The 13500-nt window shown below is 43.0% G+C and overlaps 1 protein-coding gene across 7 annotated transcripts in view; it reads left to right on the top strand.

Moving 5' to 3' along the window:
• The first annotated feature begins 8214 nt into the window (after window positions 1-8214).
• Window positions 8215-13500, top strand: part of PUM2 (pumilio RNA binding family member 2) — a 72937-nt gene continuing 67651 nt past the window's right edge. For 3 of the 7 annotated variants that reach the window (XM_042803674.1, XM_042803673.1, XM_042803671.1), the window contains exon 1: window positions 8219-8481. The gene's annotated coding sequence lies outside the window, so the exon portion shown is untranslated. Of the gene's footprint in view, window positions 8482-13500 lie in introns of all 7 variants that reach the window. The other 4 variants (XM_042803677.1, XM_042803672.1, XM_042803675.1 and 1 more) reach the window with 4 other exon arrangements.

The following is a 13500-nucleotide window of genomic DNA, read 5'->3' as shown; positions in this document are numbered from 1 at the left end:
CAAGATTAAAAACAGAATTAAAACATGGCTATATTTTCAATTCCAAAATTCTGTTTAATCAGTGAAATGCATTCCTGCATTTATGAGTAGATGTATAGCAATACTTTCACTAACACTAATGGTTTTATTATTTTAAAAACATTTACAAGACACACTTAGAGCTTAACCTATAACTTTATATTCACTGTCTTAGGTATCGTTCTATGATACGATAGTGTCCTCTGTAGGATTCTTGTCAAAAACATCGTAATAATACTGGTCCAAATCATTCCAGTTTTTCTTACGTGAAAAGGGGACATAGTAGCTGAAAGTACTAAACTCAGTGCCTCATAGATTTCACCAAAGCTGGTACCTATTTTTTTAATGAAAGCCTTGGCCAGAAGTAATATTCAAGGCCCACAGAAGGCAGCTCTCTTCCCCAGCCTGCCCCACTGCTTCCGCAACAGCATCTTCCTCCCAATAACCCAAAAGGCTGGAGGGCTCTTTGCCCGCCGGCCTCCCCTCCTCTCCTGAGTCGCAAAAGGGAGGGAGCATCCAGTTTTGGTCTCCTAGCAGAGCAGAGGATCTGCTCTACTATTAGGAGGTTAGAAAAACCACTCAGAGAACAACAGCCAGGAAGAAAAATAGAGTAACACTGCTTGCAGCAGCTCTTGAAAGTTTTGTGGGCTGCCTCTGCCTGTTTGCTTTGTCTGGGTCACCGTGTGAAGGGCGGGGTGGGGCTGGGTAGGCTTATCCCTGCATCACACTGATCCCCGCATCCCACGCCCACCCGCGTGGGGCACATCGCCCTCCCGCTGCTCTTCCCCCACGCTGGGGTGGGATGTGCTTCAGCACACAGTCAGGGCCAGCATGAGGGCAGGCTTTGCCCTCCGTGCCCCAAACGTTTTGTTTGTGGAGTAGGCATAGGCTGTAAAGTGGGCGCTGGGCCATACTTGGAGCACTGTGAGGTTGATCTCCTGGGATGAGCTTAGTCAGGGACAAGGGGGCTCAGCCTGCTTCCGTGCAAGTTACTGCCTAGCTTCTCAAAAAGCTAGGACAAGGGATTAATTTTAATACTGTTTAATTATAACCTCACTTGGACTCTGCCAGATATCAAGAAAAAAAACCCAAAACAACAACAACAACAACAACAAAAAAAAAACAAAAACAAAAACAAAAACAAAAAAAAAAAAAAAAAAAAAAAAAAAAAAAAAAAACACCAACCAAAATGTTTGCCTAGAAAAGTCACATAGGTCATGACACTTATAACTCTGGCTGGTGCTTTATGAAGTTGTAACAAACATGTATTTTGCAGCTAATGCTTCGTCTTGTACAATTTTACCAACAGAAAAATTAATGATCTTGGGAAGATAGTAATGTGTTGAGATTGTAATTACTCCCATCTGTATGCTTTGGTTAAAGTTATAAATAGCTATGAATAAAAGGAAGGATGAAATGGATTACACATCTTTTCTTGGCCTTCCAGGGGAAGTATGTGTGGGAGTTGGGGACCCGGGTTTAATTCTATTTGGTAAATTTTCATTTGAGATTGTATGAAGAACTGGGCTTAAAGGCTTGGAGGACTCTTTCTGGTCCCAGATCACAGCTTTCTAATTACTCTTGTTAGTGATGCAGTCAGCTGATAAATCCATGACGTAATGAGGAGGTCCAAGAATCACTCTGAAGTAGCATTGTTCTCCTGAATGCAAATTGATGAATCTACAGATGCTGTCTTCTAATTCTTAGCCCTTAGCCAAAATTAGTGGAAAGGCACTCTTATTTACACATATAAACTTCCTGTTTTGCAGTCCACTAACAGGATGTATTACGATGGTGGAAGAAGTTTTCCAGCTGAACTGGATTTCCGTCTGGAGCCAGCTCAAGCCAGTAGGCAAAGCCACCCGCAGGCTGCGGGGTGTGGTCTGGTGCCTACTTTTCCTGTGCCAGGGGAATGGGAATTGATTATTCCCACTTGAACAGCTAATCTCTGCATCCCACTTGCAAAGCTCTTTGCTCCCTGTGTTACAGGAACAGCAAAGGTACAGTTGGGTGGGTGGCGAGTTCCTCCCCCAGCAGGTCCTGTAGAAAAACAAAGTCCTGCTCTTCCTTCTCGCCCTGCCTCTTCCATTTTCTGCTACAGCTGCGGGCTCACCCCTGGGCCCCCACCCCAGCGCTGGGGGGTGTAGATGCACAAACAGCTGCTGGGCCCTGATAGGAGATTAGCTGAAGACAGGGGTCCTGTACTGCAAGAGAGAGAGCTGACCCACAAAAACAACCTGAATTTTGCAATATTGAAAAATACATTATTTCAGCTTGATGAACTTTTAGTTTTGTTCTGTGTTTGACTAATTGCCTAGGGAGAGGAATGCACTGAAAACAAATGAGGTACTTTAGAAAAAGGTTTTAAAAAAGGTAAAGAGGCACTTTAGAAGTCTGTAAAACCTGCAGATATAATTAAAGGTAAGCCCACGTATGTATGAATATACTGTCTCTATTTATGCAATACTTTATGCAATACATGCATAACATTGACACCTACTTTTCAGTATTACAGTGCTCAACCATTTAGTTTATGCTCAAGCAAGCTAGGATTTCCTTTCCTGAATATCTTTCTGTTGATGTATATTCACTGTGCTATACCTTGTTGCTCTGAAGGCACGTTCAGCATAGAATAAGATTTGGATTCTCTACGTAGAAATGGGGGCCAGTGGGTATGTCTTTGTGCTATTATGGTGAGTCAGAATGGGGGTCCTAACTAGCTCTGAACTAATATGGCTGTGCTGCGTTTTGGTATTCAGATAATGTGTCCGGTCATGTAGACAGATTTTGTTGCTTGTTGTTGGCCTCCTTGACACTGTAAAAACAGGAAATTCTGGGGAGCTTCAGGTATGGTTAAGATAGAAGAAAAATACATAGTCTAGTGATCACACCGCAAAAGCAGACATGACCACAAATGTCCAACATTAGCCTAAGCAAAGTCCACTTGGTGTTGGGCTGCTTGTTCAGAGCCCTATCAGAAGAACCTGCTGTACCTGGGAGGATCAGTATTTGATACAGGCTGTTGATGAACCTAAGATGAAAGAAAATAAATAAGCCAAATTACTGTTGCAGATCTTTTTTCCAGTTTGTCCTTTGTGCTATAGCTTCTCATTTTTGAAGATACAGAGAATTTCTAGTTCATGCAAGTTACGTTGGTGAGGCTTTATACAACAAAATTAAAATGTATGGATATGCTTTTAGGATTCTTAGAATGCTTTTCCTTAGGAGAGAAAAAACCCAACACATTCTTCCCACTCTTTCTTGTTCTAATATTCTTGAACTAACTTATTCTATGTGAGCAAAAAAATTACTGCCTCTTATTCAGAGCTCTTCTGAACACTTACATTGCCTGGGATATTTCTTCGAACTTTTTTCCCTTTTTAGAAATTAGAGTGTTTACTCATTACTGCTTAATATATGAAATGAGTGAGAATCAATTTGATGCTCATCTTTGAGGTTTCATTCTTTGTACTGAGTATAATTATGCAATCTTCAGTTCTAAGAGCCACAGCCTGTGTTCAGCACGAAGCGTTCCTGGAACATAATTCTCCACTGGAAAGAAAAATACACTTCTAGGCTTTTTTCTTAAGATAAGCATTGATAGCCACTGTGAACGAAGTGAATGTGAATCTAAAAAACAGCTGGCGTTATCTCTGGCTTTGCCACTCCAAAGCTATTCACATCCATGTACACAAAGTGATGCCATTAGTTACCCTTGTTGTGTTCCAATGAGTGTCTCTGGTGGTTGTGACTGAGGTATGTTTATGAAGCTTGTTTCACCGGCAAGACAGCTTTTGTCCCTGAGTCATTCACCTCCTCATAATCGGCTGAGGTATACACATACCTTCTCTGCCATTCTAGCATGGACTTACTTAGCAAAGGTTATCCATGAGAGACACTTCGTTCTCGGGACAAGCTCAGGAATACCTGTGCTGCAGGGCAGCCCACTCCATTTGCTGACGCTTCCTCTCATGCATTTCCTTTACACCTCTGGCAGAACAGCTTCTTTGGAAAAGCTGATCAAGCCTACAGGAGCAATGACCATGTAACTGAATGGCAAGACAGCATCCCCGCATTTTAGAACAGCAGTATAGTAATGAGTCAGTGCAAAAATGGGATTAGTGACAAAATTTATTATAATTCAGCTGAGAATTTTCTGTTGGTCCTAAATCGAAGGGTTCCCATTTGAACTAGCCCAGTATGTTATGCCAGTTGCTAGCTAGTCCCCAAAAAACCCAGAAAACCCAACAGAATAGATGGTCTTCCTTGAAGAAATTCACAGTTGCACAGACAGGTAGGGGAAACAAATTGAAATACTACCACAGTTTTGAGAAATAGAACAGACTGGGCTTTTCAGCATGCTGAGAACCTGGTTGTTGTCAAATGCGTTTCCAGGAATCATACTAAAGGAAGGCCTTTTTGTACCAGTTTTTCTGGTAAATGGGGAATTTGATGGATACTAAGGTAATTGAGAAGAGTTCTTCCAATGCATGGGAAAAAAGCTTAAAGATGTATAGTTGTAAACATTAAAATTGGACAATGGGTGCAGTTGCATATAGAGGGACAAATGTTTCTGTATCAGAGAGGGGGTTGAGACAGGAACAGGCTGTGTAGCTTGTAGGAATTAAGGCAACAGTATCAGTACAACGAGATGCAGCAGGAGCTGAGTTAATGAACCGGTTACATGGTCAAGAGCAATAGAAGAGACAACTTTGCATTAGCATGCTGAATGGTTATGTTGGGGAAAGGCTGTGTTTGAGAAGCAATGGTGGGGCAAAAGGATGTGTGGATGGGAAAGGCACGCTCTATGAAGAGTCTGTGGCTTGTAAGCACATTTCTCTGAGGCCTTGGGAAGAGGCTAGCCAAAGGGGATGCCTGTCCCACTGGGCCAGTGCTCTTATCTCAGTAAACCCTCCCACATATTATGATCACTGCTGGCCTAAACCATGAGATACCAACAAATGCCTATAGCAATGCATTTAGCAGCAAGTCTTGTGAATGTGGTATTTCATACTCACTGCTTTTAAAATTAATTCTATGTCTGTTGACAAATTGGAATCCAGGATTGTGCATTGGGTGCCTCAATTTGCTACACAGTATGTGCGAAAATTAGTAACTTCAGAAAGGGATCTGCTCCTGTAAATGCACAAAACATACATCCAGATCAGCATATCCTACAGAGATGTAGCTAACAAGGGACATGCTAAGGATATAAACCACCATTCCAGGCTCCTGTTCTGGAACATGGACAGATAGCTCTAACTGCCTCCTAGCTGCAGGGCTGTCCTTCTGTGAAGGTGGTAGGTCGTTAACTGCAGCTGTTATTTCAGAAGACTGAGGGAGGCTCACCGGTCTATGACTGCTCCTCTTAAGCAGTAAGATGGTAGCTAGACTGGGGATTAGACTGGGGGTAGTTAGACTTGGGGGGTTGGACTAGACAACCATTAAAGGTCCCTTCCAACCCAAACCATTCTATGATTCTATGACTGCAAGGCCAGCAAGACCATTAAGTAGAAGATCTGAGACAATGATCTGGAATCTTTCCCTGCAGAACAGCCCAGCTGCAGCAGAGGGCAGCCAAAGTAGTCTGCTGGTTTTCGGGATTCTCTCTAAGGAACTCAAACCTGTGAATCTTGAGCAAAGGAATAAATCTGGGTGATTCCCAGTCCTGGGAGTGAAGGATGTTGCACATTTTGCCTTAAAAGAGTCCAAGCTTTTGTAGGGACCTGCGTCTTTTCTGGAGATGCTTTGAGAAGGTCTACCGCATCTAGTTGTTTCATTTTCATGGAGGAATACACTGGATTTAATAAATCCAGGTTAATTATTTGCTACCCTGCTAGATCTAACAACACTGTCTGTCAAAACTGCTGCGTGATGTGGATGTTGTGGCACAGTAGGACATTTTTTTTTCATGTGCAGAAGTTTAGGTCCTGGTTTGTGGCTTTAGAAAATGTAGACATCTTCAGGATTAAACACTAGTTAAGTGGGGGTGGTTAGGACTGTGGCTTTCAATTTCTGTGAGTGCTCTTCAATCAAGTACCTTGCCCAAGGTCTCATAGGAAGACTGTGGAGGAAGGCAACAGCATCTAGGCTTTCCATATCCTTGGCTACTTTTCTAAACTGTAGACTGTATATTTGTTTAGTATTTTTCATTGAGGATGCTTTTCCACAGAAAAAATAAAGCATAACTGTGTTAATGGAGTTCATCTGAAGCATTTGGAGTGTAAGCAGAGCACAGTCAGCTGTTAACACCTCCTTAAAAATAGGAATAGCTAGAAAAAGCATTTTGTAATGGGGTGGTACCAAGTTAAACTACCTAAAGTATTAAGTACTTTTAAAGTTTCCACTCAGAACAAAGGTAAGAGAGAAAGACTTTCCTTGAACTATTTTAGCGTGAGCCAAAAATTTTAGTACCATTATTAAATTGTGAGATGTGTGGTGGTAGTTTTTTGGGGTTTTTTTTTTCTAGAAAAATACTTCAGAAAGTATCCAAGTAATTGTATTTCTCAGATCTGAACTGATCTCAATCCCAAACTTATTGCCCTGAAACATTTTTCTGTTTTGTGACCAGGCTGGGTTTTTCAGAGCTGAGAAGCAGACTGATGAGGAAGTCATTCAAGTTTAACGCTTACCAAATGCATGTTGACTTCTTCCTGACCATTTAATGCTTTATACAAACACTGATCAGAATCATCCAGGACAGGTAGGGTCCCCAGAAGGGTCTGAGTTGAAGAAACGTAGACCAGCTGTTTTAAGTGTTCGAGATGCCAAGAGCCCAACAGGGTTTCCTTCAGTCCCAGCCTGTCTGCATGAAGGGAAGGGCTGACTTGGAGGCCACCACTTAGAGGCCTTCTCAAGTGAAGGAATTGGCTTTTCAGCTCTGCAGCCACCCTATAGACAGCCCAAAGGTGGCAGCAGGACAGGACACGGGTTCCCAGGCATTAGCCACATGAACAGCAGCAGACTGCAGACATCTGGGTACTCAACTGACTTGTATTAAGCTGAAGAAGTAATTTTAATTTCTTGGGAAAACGTTTCTATCTTTACTGGTAGCTGGGAACTTTCATGTTTTTAACCATGTCTATAAATAGTGAAAACAGTGAGGGTTCTTTCCTTCAAGCCATCTCTATTTTTAAGGACACGGTAGTCACAGACATCTCATCCCCACAACTGCTGCTGCCAGCAGCAGCACCCGTACACGTGGTATTCCCGCACCCTAACTCACCTGCTCTCACCCTGCTGTACCCCAGCGAGGCACTGGGACTGGCAGAGCCTGCCTCCTTTCTGCCTACAGAAAAAACGGCCGGTAGCCGTGCTCTCACCAGCCACTGCAGGACTGGTAAGTGGGTTTGGTCTGAAGGTTTGATCTGTGGATGGCATCTGAAACGGAGCACTCTCTAACCAGACTCTTAAGAACTGGTAAAAAGGCAAAAAAAGCATATTACCTTGCCGAATCTATAATTTTAAATGTCACTGACAAGCAGAGGTCCCACTCTTTTTCATGGGCTGCTAAATTAGTAGAATTTATGCTCGTATAGCAGTGTTTACTAGCATCCAGCACCGTATTTACCAACAGCAACCATCCAGCTGTATCAGAGATCCTATATTTAACTCTCTCGAGGGGAGGAGATAGTTGACTCTTCCCGAAATCATCACCCAGTAACTATCGGCACAGTAGTTAATTAATAACCACGGTGATGCGTTTCTGTTCATTGCAGAAACAAGGCAACCTCTCCCGCGGGTGGCCCCGGGAGCCAGGCCCTCAGGAGCCACCGCGAACCCCTAAAAACGGGCCTCGCCTTCCCCTTTGTCACCTAACCCCAGGCCTCCGGGCGGGCGCCGCCTCCCGCCGCCACCCCTCCCCGAGAGCGAAAAACTAAACTGAGAATAATAATAAAACAAAACAAAAAACAAAAAAAAAACAAAAAAAAACAAACAAAAAAAAAAAAAACACAAAAAACAACCAAACAAACCCCCCCAACAAAACAGTAAACCCACAACAGCCCTGTTCCGGCCGGTTTATTTGGCGGGAGGGGAGAGGACAGCCGCGCTGAGGGGCTGGGGTGGGTGGGGTGGGGGTGGCAGGGCAGGGCGCATGCGCGGTGCGCGGCGGAAGGGGCTGGGGTCCGCCCCCCTCCCTCTCCCTCGCTGCCCTCCCGCTGCCGGGCTGGGGCGCGCATGCGCGGTGGCGGCGGCCGGGGCGAGCGGCGGCGGCGGCGGCGGCGGCGGGGGGAGGTTTGCCGCGCTCTCGCTGTCCCTCTCCCTCCGCGCGTGCCGGGCTCGCCCTCCCGCCATGTTGTTGTGAGCCCCTCGCGGCCGAAGGGGGGGAGGGGAGGCAGGAAGGAGAGGCGCCGAGAGGGAGGAAGAGGAGGAGAAGGAGGAGGAAGGGGGCGGCGGGCGGGCAGGGGTGTCCCAGGGCCCGCTCCGGCTCCATCGCAGCGAGCAAGCGCCGCCAGCCAGCCCGTGAGTATCCTCGGGGGCCGGGGCCGCGCTGGCTAGGCCGCGGGCGGGCGGAGCGGGCGGGCGGGCCCCCCTTCCTCCAGCCCCCTTTTGTCTCCGGCCTCGGCTGCGCGCCGAGGGAGGGGAGGGGAGAGGAGAGGGAGGAGGAGGAGGAGGAGGGCGGGAGGGGGCCATGTTGTGGCAGGTCACCGGGCAGCGCGGGGCCTGCTCGGCGGCCGCCCGCGCCTCGCTGCCTTTGTGTCCTCCCGGCTCGCCGGGGAGCGGCGCCGAGGTGGGGAGGGAGCGCCGGGAGGGGAGGCGGCGGCGTGAGGGGGGCGGGCGGCGGCGGTACCGCCGGGGGGAGGGCGGCATTGTGCTCTCGGCGAACCGAGGGGAGCGGGCACTTGGGGAGCAGTTTACATCCCAGCGGCGCTGAGGGGGGGGGGGGGGGGGGGCGGAGCGGGCGAAGTTGTTGCCTGAGAGAAGCCTGTGGAGAGGGGGGGGGGGGGGACAGGGACACACACGACAGGGCGCTCGGAAGCGGCCGGGGGTTGAGGTGGGGAGAGGCGCGTACACGCGTGAGGGTGACGGGAGTTTGGGGCAAGCGCGGGGGGGGGGGGGGGGGGCGGAGGCGGCGCGGGGTGTTACAATAGGGGTTCGGTACGGAGCACGGGGGGAGCCGGGGACCTGGGGGCGTCGCTTCGGCAGCCCCACGGACAATTGAGTGCGGGCGGAATTTGGATAAAATGGGCTTTGTTTAGGTACACCGAAAGCGTGAAAACTTGTATTATTTTTCTTTTTAGTGCTCTTAAAGATAGTGCCTGCTTTCTGAGGGTGGAGCGAGAAGGCCAAATGCTTTTGGTGGTTGATACCACACAATGAAGTGTTAGGTTTTAATTTTCCTTCAAACGTGTCTGCGCAGACTACAATAACAAAAAGTTGAGAAAAATGCCAGCTGCCCTGAGTGGATCATGCTTACAACTAACAGTTTGGGTTTTAATCTCCTTGGCGGTCCTTGTGCAAAGATTTTTTTTTTTTGGCATTGTTCTCTTTCGTATATTTCATAACCTCAGACTCTTAATTCCTTGAGAGAAAATTAATATACTCGGGATGTTTTATATTCTTCTGGCTTACTGTTTGAAGCAAGATGGCTTAGCACCAGAATGTGTAGCATGCTTTATATGTGATATGATAAAGAGGTTATATCAGCTGATTTTGGGATGCTTTTTTCTGAGTGATGTAGGCGTGTATGAGCTATATAGGTCATTGCAGATGAGAATCGGTAAAACTTCTCATATCGCCTAATTGTTTGTCACTGCTATGCTGCAAAATACTTTAAGCTTTATTTTGGTTTCTCTTTTACTGAAGTCTTTGTTGCATCTCAACTGAGAGATCAGGCCTTTTTAGTTATTGTGAGTTGATGGTATAGCTCTTAAGGTATGTGGGATGTGAATACATTTGAAATACGATTATTACCCTATATTACCGTTTTTACTTATATAACAGTATTTTGTTATATTTAGTTATGTCTAGGCTTAAAACCAAATACTAACAGTCACAGTTTTGTTGAGAAGCTGCTGGAATTATTGTCTACCTTCCTCTGGTCTACAACTCCAATTTGTGTCAGTGCAAATATAAATATGTTAAGTAGGTGGGAGAAGGAAACTCAAATAAAAAGGGAAATGATATTTTAGCGGTGTTGTCATTTGGGTTATATGTGTAGAAATGACACTAAATCACCTGACAGTTTTCTGAAGTGTTCAGAGTTGAAAATTTGGAATTTGTCCCAGCAGAATGGTTAGTAGGCAAATGCATGTGAGAAACTGCTTGGTAATGCAGATTCTGCAGTTTATTATGTGGATATTGTGGATATGTAGGAAAGTCAGTGCTATTTGAATAGTATTTTTTTTCTGCATTAATAGGAAATGGTACTTCAGTATAATAATGACACTGTAGTATCACTCCATAGTACTTTTTATTTCTGTGTTAGGAATATTGGCACGGTGCTGAGGCAATTATATTCGTATCTGGTATCATGATTGAGCTAATAGTGCAAGTAACAGTTGGCTGAAAAAGCTGGACTCACCTGCCTTTTGATGAGCATACTTCTTATTATGGCAGTATATATTAAATCTTATGTAGGATTGTAGTGCACATTTATGTATGTTTTCCTCGAGATTTGCGTTCTCGGGTGTTTCTTTGCAGTGTTCTTGTAGGTCCAGATATTGCAGGTGTTTGGGGCAAGTACATTAACAGAACATCAGCTTGTTGAATATTGTGAACTGGATCTGATTTTCAACAGCACTTTCTAGTTCACTTTTAGATGTTTTTTTCCCCCCTTGATTTAATGATATGTGAAGTGTGTAATGAATAATCAGCATATGTAGAATTTTCTAAAAGCATTCTTGATAACTTCATCTTTTTTTTTCTTTGTACAGTGGTTTCTAAAACCCCAAAATGATTAGACCAAGTTTTTATACACAGAGGCAAGTAATCCAGTAGATGGTTTGAATTCCTGCTTGTATGTCTTCATGCTTCTTTTTGAATGTGGAATTATATAAAAATTCACTGTCCATTGCAGTAAAAAGAAACCTAAATTCTATTGAATGTTAAATTCTTTCTGTGTTGGGAATCTCCTGTGAAACAAGCATTAGCACATTGTATTTTTCTTTTAAAAAGTTTCTAATAGAAACTCTATAAAGGAAACTCCATAAAACTCTATATGTCTACATAGAACTACAGTACATAGAGTAGACATGCTTTATAAATACTTCTCATTGTGTGTATTATATGTATAGATATGTGAGTTACCAATCTTCTTTCTCTTCTCTTCAATAAATTTAGTTGAAAATGCTTACCTCGTTTAATGTGAATTTTCCCCACCCATAACATAGCTGTTGTCTTGATTATTCCACACAATGCAACTATTACAGTGTTGTCACAAAGCCAGTGCCCAAGGTCTTGCCTCAGAAATGGGACAAGAAGTCTTTCCTTTAAAGCTTATTTTCTCCTCTAACAACAAATACCAGTTATGTAGTGCTTCTTATAATGAAGTTGGAGGCACTTCACAGTCATATAGTAGAAAAGAGTTTTAAATGACATCAGAACATGTAAACGTATTCAGTTCTAGCTGCTTGGGTGTAGTTTCAGACAAGTTGTATAAAATTATTTTATAGTAACGGCTTGTATACTGAAACTCTATAACAGGATTTTGTTTGAATCCCACTCAGAATACCTGCTGTGGCTTTTAGAATAGTAGGCAGGAGCTTTTCAAGCTCGTATGTGAAATGTTTAGCTTACAAATAAAGACCAGATGTCATCTCTAGCAATATCTTTAAAGATTGTATTTCATTATTGGTTAACAGATATTTTCTTTTTTTTTTTTCCTAAACATGGCTTTTTAAGAACAGTTGTAGACATGTAGAAGAAGTATGTCTGAAGAGGTTATGACAACCATCTTAGGAGTTGAGAAAGAAATGTAAAACTCTCAAATGTAGCAAAAGTATCTCTGTATTAATCCACACTCGACTTTTTTGCTAGCTGTTCTATCTATACATGCATCTATTTCCACTAAACTTGACATGATCCTCTGTCCTCTACTGGCTGTGCTAAATACCATCTGCAGCCTTTCTAAAAGGCAGATTTTTGCAATGTAAATTTGTGTACATTGGACTAAGTAATCTGGTGTACCTTTTGTAATACTGATTATTTTCAATTTTAATTTTTCATAGAATTCTAAGATAGGTTACTTCTTGCTTCATCGGTGTTACTGAGCTATGGGCAAAACTCTCTGTCTTGCCATTATAAAGCTCTCAGCATGCAAATCCTAATGAAAATAAGAGTTGTATCAGACCCATGTTTATAACTTCGCTCTTGGATTTCATGCATGTTACTCTGATGAAGAATTTTGAGTAATGCATTGAACTAGCAGTATACGTTTTTTCTCTGTGTGTCTGGTCTGAAGTTTCATATAGAATTTGTTCAGAAATGTCTTCAAAGAGGAAATTAAAAGCTGGGTTGGTGTGTTCAGTTCCGTAAGTCTTTACATGTGCGTATTGATTAAATACAAAGCTAGACTCACTGGAGATGACTTTGTGTATTTGAGCTAAAAATAACAATCCTGCCTGTTTTGACTCATATTTTTCAAGTATCTTGCTGTTTATCTCCATTATGACATATATTGCTTCAACTTTAGTTCTGGGCATACTACAATGAATTAGTCGTGTAGTCTGAAGAAGTTGCAGAACTGATGTTTGATAATAAGCAAATATCGATGATAACCAAAGTAGCGTTAGATCTTATGTGTTACAAACTGAAGTTTGTTTGATATTATTAAAAAAATCCTTCTACTCTATATCTATCTATATATTATATATCTCCCTAAAGATTGGACATTCAGTAGTCGATAAGTCTAGATAAAAAAAAGGTAGAATTGTGTAGGGATTAGAGGACTGTGGTATCTTTTGTCTTCAACTTCAGAACTGAGTGTTCAATTCTGATTAAATATCTTTCCATATATGTCAGTTTTTATTGTTTGGACTTACACTTGTTCAGCATGAAAAGACATTTCTTGGACTTGAAAATTAATTTTCATTTTTTTCCCCTCGAAAAGCACTTAGTTAAGATTGTAGGGGGTATTTTGGGTTTTATTATATGTCTATTTACATACTAAAATATTGAAAATACATCAGTTATGGTAGATTTGAGAATATGTGGAAATGTTAAGTGTATGTGTTTAGGGACAGGTGTTCTTTCCCACACAGGATTTTGTCAATATTGGAGCAAGATTTTTGTTGTTGTCATTTATACTTGCTTCAAGCCAAGTTGGCAAACTGCATTCTAATCTGAACCTAAAATCTATTTTGTGAAAACCCCAAAAGGTACTATCATGTGGGTTAGAGAAGCTTAATGTCAATTACTGTGTTAGAACCTTACAAAGCTTAACACATTTGAAAAAAACTGAGGCTGGCATGTAAGAATGAGATATAGCTCAAATAGACAAGTTAGTTTGCTGTGCTACTTCACTACATAGTCTACAAATGT

Source organism: Tyto alba, unplaced genomic scaffold (genome assembly GCF_018691265.1).
Source record: "Tyto alba isolate M040663 unplaced genomic scaffold, T.alba_DEE_v4.0 Super-Scaffold_40, whole genome shotgun sequence".
In the NCBI taxonomy this organism is placed as follows: Eukaryota; Metazoa; Chordata; class Aves; order Strigiformes; family Tytonidae; genus Tyto; species Tyto alba.
Note: the sequence above shows the minus strand (reverse complement) of the source record. Positions and strands in the feature narration are given on the sequence as shown.